Here is a 14,680-nt window from a genome sequence, read left to right as displayed (position 1 = left end):
TATTTTTTATTTAAAAAGAATTAATTTCATTAAGTTAATTCTATTTTTTCTTGTGTTGGGGGGTCTTTTTCAAGGGGCGATTTCTCTTTGGAGGGTGGAGGTAACCTCCCCAAAAATAGTTGTAAACCTTCCTAGGACTTATGAGAAGCTACAAAGTAAAAAAAGAAGCATATCAGTTAAGCAGATACACAGATAGATACCCTTTCACTTTATTACAATGTTTAGCAAAGCAATATGATTTTGTCGACAATTATATTGAACAACCCAATACATGACAACCCCTCAACCCCCCCCCCCCGCCCCTGTTAATCCTTAAAGTTTTATAATAACTTTTTCTTATTTGTTGTCTTACCAACTGTGGGGAATTGTATTTGTATTTTGATTGGTTGGTTCATTAAGTGTCCAAATGTTTCAACCACTAAATGTAATCTACAGAAAGATTTTATGGTATAATATCCCTGAGTAAGTACATCAATTTATCGGCCATTGACTTACTATTTTAGATCCCTAACCAATACATTTCTTAGTTGTAGCGTAGTTGTTAATTATTTGGATGCAATTATATATATACAGACGGACGGATGTACAGACAGACCATAATTGTAGAGTATTTGCGCTATTTTTATGAATATATTAACAGCTAGGCTGCAATAAAAATTACGGAAGTATAAACATATTTACAGTCTTTAATTGGCTGTAATTTTGGATATATAGACAGACATACATACATTCCCTAGTTGTAAGGTAGCTATTATTTATTTGGATGCAATTATGGAAATACAGACAGGTGGACGTACAGACAGACCCTAGTTGTAGATTATCTGCGCTACTACTTTTATATCCTTAAAATAAAGTAACATGTTATTGTATGTCTTTGTGTGTGTACCAAAGGACCTTGCTAACCACTGAACCTATATGGTGCTCCGTTACATGGTAGCTTCTACTAGGTCCTGGTAAGGTTTATAACTATTTTGAAGGAGGGTACCACCACCATCCCTTAAGATAAATCATCCCTAGAAAATAAAAAAAAACCAAAATTAAAAAAAACTTTTTCTTTAAAAAATTGTAATTGAAAAAGGGGATTTGACTCCCCCTGCAATCTAAGGGGCCCTAGATGCCTCTAGGGGCGTAGCCGCTGTTTGTATTGTATTCCATACTATAAAGTAGTAAGGTTTTTTGGCTCAAGCCAAAGATTACAGAAATTGAAGGTCTGAATTGGTTTTACTTATCAGGGAAGCTTTATAAATACCTTGGGATGGTTTTAAGCTATTTTCCTGACATCCCCCACACGTACTAGAGGTTAGGGGCGTAGCAACTAGTAGATTATAGGAGATTATACAGTAAAATCCTAAAATGATTAGTCCTATAAGGTCAAAAAGGACGCAATGGCTAAAATGATTAGTCCGAATGCGTCGAATACGACGCACAACAATTTATAAAAAAAAAGTATGTAAACTAACTAAAATTAAAGAAAACTTAGCAGAAACTAAAAATATATAACAAATGCTATAATTAATTATAAATAAGTATGTTTTAATTCTTTAAATGAAAAAAGTTAGGCCTGGTGTGGAAATTTTTTCCTATTTTTTCCACTTCTGCCATGAAAATATGATTTCATCTGGTCATCGAATGAAGTGAGAGGCCAAGCAATGTAGAGGACAAAACTTGAAGCTCTATTCAGTTATTTACAAACATTTAAAAAGGACAGCATAAAAAAATAGAGTGATAGTATAGGTTTGAATTTGTGCGTCGTTTAAGACCCTATTGTCATTAATGGGTTAAGATATCTGAATTATACCTTACCACTTAATGGCAGGATTCTCCTTTGATTTTTAAGTCATCATCTAGAGTTGTTAACCGAAAAAATATAAAAAAAATAATTATGAAACTTTGGGGACTAGTGTAATAAACAGCCCAATGTCCCATCCCTCCATGAAAAAACTCGTTTATTGGTTAGCTCAAAAACTTTGGGTACTTCTATTAAATTTTGATTGTTTGGTTTTAAAATAGGAGTTTTGACTAATAATTTATTTATTTCTTATCATTAACTGATAATTTCTCGTCCATTGCCTTATTCCTTTAGATTCCTGGTTAAAATGAAAATTTAGTTTGAAGAAAAAACAAGAAAAATACACCTATAAAAAAATTAAAAAATATAAATATTGATGCTTTCACTTGAAGTACCATTGTGAGCACTGAATTTTGGGTCCGGTTAGTGAGATTGTATAAGGAGGTGAGGGTGTGGGGGGGGGGGGTGTTGCCATAATTACACTGGTACCCAAAGTTTTATAACAATATAACTACTTTTCAACAAATAATACTATTACCCTTATGTATCCTTATAATAAAGTAACAGGATGTGTGTTTGTCTCTACCGAAGGATCTCACCAACAACTGAACCGATCGGGTTCTCCTTTACAGGGTAGCTTTTCATAGGTCCCAGGAAAGTTTATAACTATTTTGGGGGAGGGTACAACCACCCTCCCAAGAGAAATCGCCCCTAGAAAAGAATTACCTACCCTCCCCCCCCCCCCAAAAAAAAAAACTAAATTAAAAAAATAGGTTTTGGAATTAAACTCCCCCTTCCTCAAGTGCCCCCAGAGGCCTCTAGGGGGCGTAGCCGCTATACTATTATATAAAGTAATACGCGTTTTTTTGTCTGTACCAAAGGATCTTGCTAACTGCTGAACTGATATTGTTCTCCTTTACAGTGAAGCTTCTTATAGGTCCTGGGAAGGTTTTGAACTATTTTTGGGGAGGGTGTCTTCACCCCCTCCCTCCCAAAAATATTTTTAAAAAATTTTTGAAACTAAATTTTAAATGGGATGAGATCGACGTTCCCCCTACTTCCTAAGTGCCTCTAGAGGCTTCTAGGGGCTTAGCGGCTAGTATTGTATAAAGTAATAATTTTTTATCTTCTGAATCTTAAGTTCTAAAAAACTAATAAACTGATTGAGTTCTCTATTTCGGGTCTATTTCGGGTAAGCTTTACATCAGTCAACAAATGAAATACTGTATTTATAATACTTTAGGTACCAGTGTAATCAAGAGTCCAATGTCCCCTAACTCTCTGGTAAAGGCTATTACATCGTTTTTAATATAAACATGACATTACAAGTTTAATCTAAGACATGTTGGCCCTGAAGGTCCCAAGCCCAGAGCTAACAAAATTTTTATTTAGCTTTCTCTTACTAAATTAGAAAAATTTGAATCTTTTATGACAAACTTGTTAAGACATTATTTTCTAATAAAGTTGACCTTTTATTTGCTTTTGACACTTTTTATTTTTAGGTTTTCAATATTTTAAAATATAACTAGCGGCAGCGCCCATAGCATCTAAGGGCTATGTATTCAAAGGTTTTGAAAAATAGATTAAAACCATCTTGAAGTCTTGAATTAGAATAATAGCTTAAAACCATCGCGGGACCATGTTATAAGCATCTTTATAAATATGTCCTAACAATGTAAGATGTCCTGGAGCAGTATCATGCTTATTCAGTTATGCCACTCTTATACAATTGTTAATGTTCATTTCAGACCTTCAATTTTATGGATGTTGACATCCTTGTTTCTCTGATATTTATCAGGGATCTAAATGGATAAGAGGGGGACTGCTATTTACACATCCAGCAAATTTACAGTGGATGTGTTTTTGCCAGTGCATTGGATGTATTTATGACAAACTGAATTTTTACTGTATAAATGACAGTAAAATCGATTCTCATGCCATAAATACATCCAACACTGGCAAAAACACATCCCATATTTTTATACATATGTCAAAAATACATCCGACACTGGCATTTACACATCCATACTTTTTCATTTATATGTCATAAATACATCCAACACTGGCATTTATACATCCATAGAAATTTAACACAAAATAATAAGAGGTTATAATATATTTGTCAGGTTAAAATAAAAAGCATTATAAAGATTTAAATTAAAATATATTTGTCAGGTTAAAATAAAAAAAAACATCATGTGATGGATTGTTGTGAAGATCTTGACCTTGTCACAATTCTATATATTGGTCGACCAAAATCATCAACCAACAAGTTAGACATATCCCCACTTCCATATTGATTGTGGGGTCTTGGAGGTCCTGTCCCTTGAATCCCTGTACTGGGTCCTGGTAGCATTTCCATGATACTTCTTTCCAGAAAAAAAAACATCATCTTGTATTTTGGAATAGGTTATTTCCACATCCGGATTTTCATGGGAGTTGATGTGCTGTGGGCATTTTGCGAATGAACTCTTCTTCTATTGTTAAATCTTCTTAATAAATAAAAAAAGATTATTTTTTTTGTTTATTGAATTTGATTATAAACCCTATAAAAAAACAAATAAATAACAAGATCTAATGTAATTGTTTATAACCCCCAACTGTTTTGATATATACATATATAATATATATTAATTAAAATACAAAACGTAAATTACAATTATTTTAATACCCATATTATATATTTTAAATCGATAACAAGATCTAATGTAATTGTTTATAACCCCCAACTGTTTTGATATATACATTATACATATTTATATATGTATATACAAATATTTTATAGTAAAACAACGTTTTTTACTTCAATTTTATTTATCTTTATTTTCAAGTTTCATGCTTTCGCAATCTTCAGAAATACAAATATATATTAAACATAAAAATGTAGTAAACTTTTACCTAATAATTTGAGGTTCTTCATCAGTCTCTTGGGCGGCTTCTTTTGAGGTCAGCTTATCGTGGCCTTACAAAGTGCCTTACAGCAAATAAAGGTTGAATAAACCAAATTTTTCAGATTGTTGTCACAAAAAAATAGCCTCTGGCTCTGCCATAATAAAACAATGAACTAACAATAAATATCTAAATTATAATATTATATAGCAATAATTTGACCACCTGCGGAAATGTGTTGATGTTTTTTAGAGAGCATCTTGAGAAAAAGGGAAGTAAATAGGGGGAGAGTAACTAAAATAGGGTAAAAAGTTTAAAACCTATAAGTATACATACTGTACAAAATATAATTAATTGTAAATGAATATTCATATAAATTAATCTAGATGTATATTTGCCAGTGTTGGATGTATTTATGACATATCATCAAAAAAGTATGGATGTGTAAATGCCAGTGTTGGATGTATTTATGACATATAATTGAAAAAGTATGGATGTGTAAATGCCAGTGTTGGATGTATTTATGGCATAAGAAAAAGAAAGAAAACATTTTGCCAAAAATACATCAACTGTAAATTTGCTGGATGTGTAAGTGCTATAGCCCCGGATAAGACAATGGCCGATAAATTTAAATACATCCACATTGATGGTTAACATAATTACCCATTCTGTAGATTACAATTAGGGTTGGAAACGTTTGAACACTAAAGATAATAATGATAGATTATTGAATTTTGATTAGTTAAGTTTCAAACTTGTTTGTAAAAAGGTAATTTTCATCAAAATATCGTCCATTGTCTTAGTCTTTAAGATTCCTAGTTAAAACGAAAATTTAGTTTAAAGTAAAAACAAGAAATATAAATCCATAACTGCAATGCTCTAAAACAAAATATTGGCGCTTTCACTCGAAGTACCTTGATGAGCACTGAAACCTTCAATTTTGGGTCAGGTTAGGATAGGTTGTATAAGGAGAAGGGGGCTGGCATTTTTCTTGAAACGTTTTTAATTTGAGGCACATCTTTGAGCAAATAAAATGAAGTTTTCAACGCATTATTCTAAAATTATTTTTACTCTTACAATTATACATTTTAAAATCCACGGAATGCTGTTTAGTGTATATAATATGATGCTATAAATAACTATTTTAGTGTGGCTACGAATCTAAGTTTTCCCTCTTGATTTGATATGTTTTGAGTCAAAATGAAAAAAAAATATTATATTGTAGAAAAACAGAAATTTACTTGCGCGATAACTGTTTACAATATGCACAATTACAATTATAAAACGGGACCACTTTTGTAGATTAAAATAATTGGTGTAAAAGTTTGAACACTGCCTTTTTGTAGACACACCATACCCAGGGATGTAGGGATCATTGAGCAGTAAATTACATTTTTACCCAAGGAGTGAGGGTACAGTGACTATATTTTCAAAGGTACCCAAAGTTTTATTACCATCCTCGCCTATATTTAGCATAAAAACTTTGGGTACCTTATTTAATTTTGATTGGTTGGTTCCAGACAAGTATTGCCCAATCAATGATTTTAATATACAATAGGGGTTATTTTATTTTCAGTATGGCTTTGAAACCTATTTATATCCGCAGGATTAGAACCGGTTCAAAGCCATACTAAACAATTTTATATGAATATTAAAATGAAAAAACATAACATCAATACCAGATTTGTAAGCCCAGGACTTCGGCTCCTCAGGGTTAACAAAACCGTAATTAATCTTTTAAATTTACTATCCGCGGAATGCTGTCTATAATACGATGCAATAAATAACTATTATCATCATTGGGGATGTATTTCAATTAAACATTCATTGTCTTATCCCAATTAAAATTGTAACTTTCACTCAGGATACCTTGTTGAGCACTAAATCCTAAACCTTTGAAATTTAAAGGACAACTCTAACATGCCTAAATTAACCAAAAGGTATTGACAGACATACAGACGTAAACAGATGGACAGACAGACAGATGGAGAGACAGATAGACAAATGGGCAGATTGACGGAAAGACAGACAGACAAACTGACGGACAGACAGACGGACACATACTTTTAAGAATATTTTGAGTGTTAATTAAAATTATGCATTAAATTAAATTAAAATAGGCACGTCAGAATTTTTCTATCAATTTCAAAATTTGTATGGTGATTCTTGTGGTTGATAGGTAGACTTCAGAAATCGTAGGAATTCTATAATTGTTACCTGAATGTCCGTACGTCCATTCTAAACAGCTAATTTTTGTGTTATATAATTTTTTGATTGATCTGATTTTTGAAATACTGATTCCTAGGACAACAAAGTATAATTTTGTAAGCGTAGCATCTATAAAAATGTAAGTATGTCCTTAATCATTATTCTTTATCTAAGCAGTTTTTCAACAAATTTACTCAAAATTTTGTTTAATCTTTTAAACATTTATATTCTGATTATTTAGTTCTGACACTCTAAAAGTGTTAATGTTCATTTATCACACCTTTTCAGAGCTTCGCTTTTATGGAAGTTGTCATCCTTGTTTACCTATTTTGACCCCACCCTTTTAAATTTTTTTATGAGCAAATCATTTTGTTATTTAAATTTCCTTGTTTTAAATTAGTCAATGGGTTAATGTTTGGCTTTATTTCTTAAAATGTTTTTAAGATGCATTTGTTTGAGCAAACAAGGAGGGAGGTTTTTGACATTAATAGTTTGAGTATGGGGAATGTCTTGGTTTATAACAGGTGCAACTCATTACCATGCAGTTAGGACCTCTAGACAAAATTCGTGCAATTAAAGATTTGGCTATCTATTTGGTGTTACCTTACTTAATACCCTTGGGCGATTGAGCACGTTACATTGCAATTTAGACACAAGTAGGTTCAAGGTGGGGTTGAGAGGACTTTTACCCAAAGCATCACCGAGCCCCTAGAGGTAATACTGGTATAAGGACAAGTATGTTCATAAGAAGAACAGCATTATTTTACTATACTGAATTTAACATGGACAAGTATAAATATAAGTAGAGCAGCAATATTATACAATAGTGATGTTTAAGTAATGTTGAAGTATATTCATAAATAGAACGGCAAAATTATATTATGCTGTCCCTAGTAATCTCTCCTCGTGGAGTAAGCATGAAAAAAAGTAGGTTGCTTACTTAATTGTGCCATTTTTGTGGTAAATTACTGATTTTAACAAGTGCATTTATATCCACAAGTTTGTCAGCAACATTATGATAATCTAAATTTAACCCTTAAAGATCAGGCCCCAATTCCCACCTTAATAGATCAGGGGGGGGGGGTTTCATATTGACCCCCCCCCCTCTATCTCGGCTCCTGTTACAGTTAGAGACATAAAATTTTTTTCTGGTGGTTCATGTGTATTTTTAGAGAAAATTACTTTTTCTAGTCTTAGCGGTCAGTAGTAAAAGCCGGACAAAAAACAGTCATAAAGTCGGTCAGGGAGCGGTCAAACGGTCATAACACCACCTTTCTCAGAAGGTCATTGATATCTAAGTATTCACCAAAAAATTTTTAGGTTTTCCTTATACACAAAAGTCATAATGTAGAAATTAAGATTTATTTAAAATTTTTTCTAAATTTGGTGCCACCTAACTGACTTTGACTGGACGCCACAACCGACACAGACCAGATATCCTTATAAGATCAACTCTTGCCGACGTATAATTACAAAACTTAAATAGTCATGAAGTCACAACTCTCTATCTTACCTACAAAAAAATGACATTGAAATAACTAGAGGGGGGGGGGTCAATATGACTCCCCCCCCAATCTGTAAGGGTTAACAAGGACATTAGTAATGCAACATTATTCCTTCTAATGTTAACAAGGACAGTTATATACATATGTAAAACAACAACATTATACTATACTAATTTAAAACAAGGATAAGTATATCCATAAGTAGGCACAGTGGGATCCAGTGGGACATCCAAAAAATTTAAAATTGACTTTTATCTATTCTAGGAATTAATAATGGCTGTAAGTAGACAGCTAGAAAAGAAATTTTTAAAAAATATTCATTTTTGGCGGATTTATGCCATTTTTAAAAAAGGTAGTGAAAAATTTCTTTTCAGTTTTGATGATTTTCCAGATTTTTTTACACAATTTTTTCAAAGCAACAAAAAATACATTTATGTTCATCTTATGAAAATAATTTTTGATTGAGGTACTTTTCAGATACCTGTACCAATGTCTAATTAAAGAAAAATTTTAAAAAAATATTTTTTTGGTGGTTTAAATTGACATTTTGTGAGAAAATTTCACCAAAAATATTAAGATTTTTAACCCCAAAAAATCAGTTTTCTCCATTTTACCCAAAAACGGCCAGGATGCCCCGGGTTTTGCAATAATAATATTAATATGCAACATGTATTGTGTTTAAAACAGTTTTCATAACCTGGGGCCTCCCGGCCGTTTTTGAGTAATTGAGCATTTTACATTGCATGGTTTGAACAATTTCGTTCTTGTTAATTTGAAATTTTCCCTCGTTAGAGGGGGAAGGAGTCATTTTAGAGCCCAAAGTCATCTCTGCAATGTTTTCTAACTTTTTGAGGCGGAACTTTCTTTACTTATGCATTATTTGCCTCCGGCCAACCGTTTCGCCGTTATTTGCCGCCGTAGGTGTGATTTTTAACGATTTTTGCCGTTCTCGCGGTTTTAATGGACATTTAAGGGAACAAGGAGTCCTTAAAAAAAGATGACTTATTAATACTTTTATTTTAGCAATTAAATTTGCTAAATTTCATGTGTTCTGAAAAAAATTGTATTTCTAACTGGTTTTGGTTCAGCAGAAATTCAAATTCGGGGATTAATTATAATATTGCAAAAACATTATATATGCGTCTGAGAGAGAGAGAGAAATATACGTTTGAGAGAGAATATTATATAAGCAATTATGTTTATATTCTTATACAAACTTTAAATGAAGATAGCTAGACTTAGAATAAAGGTATTAACACAAAATCAAAAGTGTTTTGAAAATTATGTTATTGTTGTTTATATCTGTAAAAAAAACATTAGAAAACATGCCTTATTAGTGTCCTATTTTACTTATACTGGACCTACCTAAAAATGCCGGGACTCGAACTGGGTGCACCTGACGCTATATTCATGTTCACAAACATTGTTTGCATTGAAGAAATATTTACATAGACGTTTATTTTGTTAAAATATTCCTATCCTAACTAAAGTTATGAAGGTTTATAGATTTTTTAAAAATAGGGTAGCTTCGCTCCTCCAAAACCGCCAGACGTACTTACCAAATGCACATTAGAAGTTAACAGGAGCAAAATTTATGTTATTTTTGAGTTAAAGCAAAAGAAATTACATCATTTCGTCAAATACAAGCTTTTTTATTGATGTTTACTTTTGTCTACCCTTAATGTCCCGTTTTTTGGCAAAAGATCCCACTGTGGTAGGGCAGCAACATTAAACTATTTAACAAAGTATCCTCATTCCTCTTCCCCTCTGTTTTTTAAAAACTTTCTGAATATAATTGGTTCTTACACAAATAATTTTTTTTATTACTCCCTTATCATTTCTATGGCATTGGGGTACCCAAAAATATAGGTACCCTAAAGTTTTTCTGTGTGTGTGTTTTTGTTATGCAGCAAATGCTACAATAATATTTATAATTCAGTACCAAATTTTGCCCTGGATTGTTGGGCTTGTTTTTATAGCTTGTAAGCTCATTCATTTGATTGGATCCACCTGTAAAACTGTAAAAATTGAATTTTGGGACTTTTCTTCTAGGGGCTAGTGGAACAAAAGATCCCCCAAAACACTAAAAATGTAAGTTCTGAGCTTATTTTTAAAGATATCAATCTGATTTTTTTAAAAGAAAACTTTTTTAACATAACTTAACTAATTAACTGTTACAGATTTCATTTAGGGACTTCCTTTCTAGAGGCTAGTGGAGCAAAAGACCCCCTCTAAAACTATAAATATGAGTTCTGAGCTTATTTTTAGTAGCAAAGCTATTCTATAATTAGTAGTGAAGCTACTCTATTATTTGCAATGTCTATCTGTCTGTCCGTCCATCTGTCCATCTGTCAGAGACAGAAAGGGTGAAACATGATTTTTTCAACTCCTATAAAAGATACAGAGCTGAAATTTTTAGGGGTAATTATGGTAATAATCTTCATATTTTCATTAAGTTTCATTAAGTTTTGCCAATTGTTTGGGGTGCTAGATCGATTCTTACATTTTTAAGGACTTTCAAGCTTTTTTTTGAAAGGAATGGTAATTTCCATTTCAGGTTGTAAATCTTTTTTATTCCCAAAACTTTTAACCTTGGAACTAAAATTTGTGGGTATAAATAATCCCAATAATAGAAAAATGCTTTTAACTCTAAAAACTTAATTTTTTCATCACAATGTGTATAATAAGGGAAAAATTCCAACATTTATTTGGCCCCCTTTTCAACATATCTCTTTAGATCTCTGGTAAATTATGCTTTTGAAAATCAAAACTCATTTTGATGAAATTTTATTTTGTTGATATTTTTTTTGTTAATAAAGTTAGGATCATGAAAATATCATTAACCTTACAAGACTCAAAAAAATACTTTCACTTAAAACTTATTTTAACTTTTTACTTAAAAATTATGTAAGTTACTTTTTCTTAAGTTACTTTTTCAAAATTTAGGATCTTTCTAAAATTTTTTTCTTGTGTGGAAATGTTAAGAGATCAAGAACATATGCTACTTTTTTTGATACACTAAGTAATATGGTCTGTAAACCCTGAAAAATACTTTTTGTGTGTCATGCTGTATTACATAGAAGCTCCACAATGATGTCTTAGTTCCTAAATGCCAAATTCCATTGGGGGTGGGGGTTATCATACCTGTACATCCCTCCCCCCTTAGACATCAGTGCACTTCATTGCTTGTTTTTATATATAATAGCTTTAAATTTTTTTTTGAATAAAAGTCTAATCCCAAATGACAAATACTATATTAGATATTTTACTATTATTTATTTATTCTAAATGTTAATAATAATTCATGAATATTTATTGTAAATATTAAAGAAACATATGTTAGAAAGAGTAGTTTTGTGTATTTCATATCAATATTAAATATATTTTATTTTTAGTAATTTTTTCTCAGGAGTTTACTTCATTGGAGAACAGAGTTGATAAGTCAAAATATCATTAGAGTACATAAGAATCACTCCAAAGACAGATTGTCTCAGTCTGTGGTTAGAGTGGTTTTGCTGGAACTTTATAACACAACTTTAAATCAGAAACAGAAGATTGATTTATGCAGAAAACTAGTGAATTTGATTTAAACATCTAATTTGTATAAATTTAAAACAAATTTTCATCAGTCATTTTTTAAACATGAAAAGAATATAAAATTGTTGAATGTATTGTAATACTGTATAATATCATGTAGTTTAATATAATTTGACTTACAAAGTTTTTTTTTACATTAATTATAGGTTAAATTTTGCCAATTTTCATCATGAAAGTAGGAAATAAATCACAAAAATGGCTTGTTTAAGTAAGGATTTTGTAGCAAAAATGGAAGATTTAAGTAAGAAATTAATCTCAAAAATGGCTAGTTTAAGTAAGAATTTTGTAACAAAAATGGAATATATAAGTGGGAGATTAATCACAAAAATGGCTTTTTGAGTAAGAATTTTGTAGCCAAAATGGAAGATATAAGTAGGAATTTAATCACAAAAATGGCTTGTTTAAGTAAGGATTTTGTAACAAAAATGGAAGATATAAGTGGGAAGTTAATCACAAAAATGGCTTATTTAAGTAAGGATTTTGCAACCAAAATGGATGATTTAAGTAAGTAATCAACCCCAAAAATGGCTTATTTAAGTAAGGGTTTTGCAACAAAAATGGATGATTTAAGTAAGCAATCAACCCCAAAAATGGCTTAATTAAGTAAGGATTTTGCAAGCATTTTTGGGGTTGATTACTTACTTAAATCATCCATTTTGGTTGCAAAATCCTTACTTAAATTAGCCATTTTTGGGGTTGATTGCTTACTTAAATCATCCATTTTTGCTACAAAATCCTTACATAAATAAGCCATTTTTGGGGTTGATTACTTACTTAAATCATCCATTTTGGTTGCAAAATCCTTACTTAAATAAGCCATTTTTGGGGTTGATTGCTTACTTAAATCATCCATTTTTGTTGCAAAAACCTTACTTAAATAAGCCATTTTTGGGGTTGATTACTTACTTAAATCATCCATTTTTGTTGCAAACACCTTACTTAAATAAGCCATTTTTGGGGTTGATTGCTTACTTAAATCATCCATTTTTGCTACAAAATCCTTACTTAATTAAGCCATTTTTGGGGTTGATTACTTACTTAAATCATCCATTTTGGTTGCAAAATCCTTACTTAAATAAGTAATTAACCCCAAAAATGGCTTATTTAAGTAAGAATTTTGCAACAAAAATGGATGATTTAAGTAAGTAATCAACCCCAAAAATGGCTTACTTAAGTAAGGGTTTTGCAGTAAAAATGGAGGATTTAAGTAAGCAATCAACCCCAAAAATGGCTTGTTTAAGTAAGGATTTTGTAGCAAAAATGGAAGATATAAGTAGGACATTAATCACAAAAATTGCTTGTTTAAGTAAGGATTTTGTAGCAAAAATGGAAGATATTAGTAGGACATTAATCACAAAAATGGCTTGTTTAAGTAAGCAATCAACTACAAATATAGCCTAAATGGCTGAGAAGGGATTAAATTTTGAGGAAAAATAATCCGGATTAAAATCTTAATCTGTAAGACATTTACCTCAAAAGCGTCCGATTTTGCTGATTCTTATCAGCCACCCTTATTTTTGGGGTTTTTTAGGGGTTTATAGGGCAATAATAGTTCTTCAAGTAAGCAATTAACCTACGAAAATGGCTCGTTAGTCCGACATGTCCGATTTAAGTAAGCCACTTTTGTTGTAAAGTGCGGACTTTCCCGATGTGAGCACGTCCTACTTAAATCTGACAAAAATGCTTATATAAGCACAAAAAAAGGTAAATTGCTGAGACAGAGATTACTAGGGTAAATGTCCCGTTTTTTGGCAAAAGATCCCACTGTGCTAACCTATTTATGATTATTTCCTAAAAAGCTACAGCTATGGAAACGTTTTTCAAAAATATTTAGTACCATCTGATGATCCCTAGATTTTCTGTTATTTTTCTTTACGTTCTAATATCTATAAATATCCAGCTCGCTGTTATTATTGCAATTGTTTTTATGTTATTCCTTTTTTATACAAATTTTTGTAATCTACCGATAAAAACCGAATGCTTTCTTAAGGGCACAACTATCAAAAGGGAACCAAAGTTTTATAACCACATCATCTTATTTGATGGTTCAAAATAAATTAATTGGTTAGTTTTAAACTAGTAGTGTTCAAACTTTTTAACCATTTTTAAAGTTTGTTCATTGTCTTATCTCTTAATATACCTGTTGTATTCCTAATTTTGTGCATGCATATAGTGCTAGAACAATTGTCTTATCCCTTAATATCCCTGTGCTAGTATTCCTAATTGTGTGTATGCATATAGTGCTAGAACAATTGTCTTATCCCTTAATATCCCTGTGCTAGTATTCCTAATTGTGTGCATGCATATAGTGGTAGAACAATTGTCTTATCCCTTAATATCCCTGTGCTAGTATTCCTAATTGTGTGCATGCATATAGTGGTAGAACAATTGTCTTATCCCTTAATATCCCTGTGCTAGTATTCCTAATTGTGTTTATGCATACAGTGCTAGAACAATTGTCTTATCCCTTAATATCCCTGTGCTAGTATTCCTAATTGTGTGCATGCATATAGTGGTAGAACAATTGTCTTATCCCTTAATATCCCTGTGCTAGTATTCCTAATTGTGTGCATGCATATAGTGGTAGAACAATTGTCTTATCCCTTAATATCCCTGTGCTAGTATTCCTAATTGTGTGCATGCATATAGTGCTAGAACAATTGTCTTATCCCTTAATATCCCTGTGCTAGTA

The 14,680-nt window shown here is 31.4% G+C and overlaps 1 long non-coding RNA gene across 1 annotated transcript; it reads right to left on the bottom strand.

Annotated features, from left to right (window-relative positions):
* Positions 1-3,887: 3,887 nt before the first annotated feature.
* On the bottom strand, positions 3,888-5,200 carry LOC145312880 (uncharacterized). Its single transcript, XR_013877160.1, has 2 exons — positions 4,688-5,200; positions 3,888-4,281 (listed from the first exon to the last, which is right to left on the bottom strand). It is a non-coding gene; the product is annotated as an uncharacterized LOC145312880 (long non-coding RNA).
* Positions 5,201-14,680: the final 9,480 nt, after the last annotated feature.

Source organism: Acartia tonsa, chromosome 2, assembly GCF_053477335.1.
Source record: "Acartia tonsa isolate MP-2025a chromosome 2, ASM5347733v1, whole genome shotgun sequence".
NCBI classification, from domain to species: Eukaryota; Metazoa; Arthropoda; class Copepoda; order Calanoida; family Acartiidae; genus Acartia; species Acartia tonsa.
Note: the sequence above shows the minus strand (reverse complement) of the source record. Positions and strands in the feature narration are given on the sequence as shown.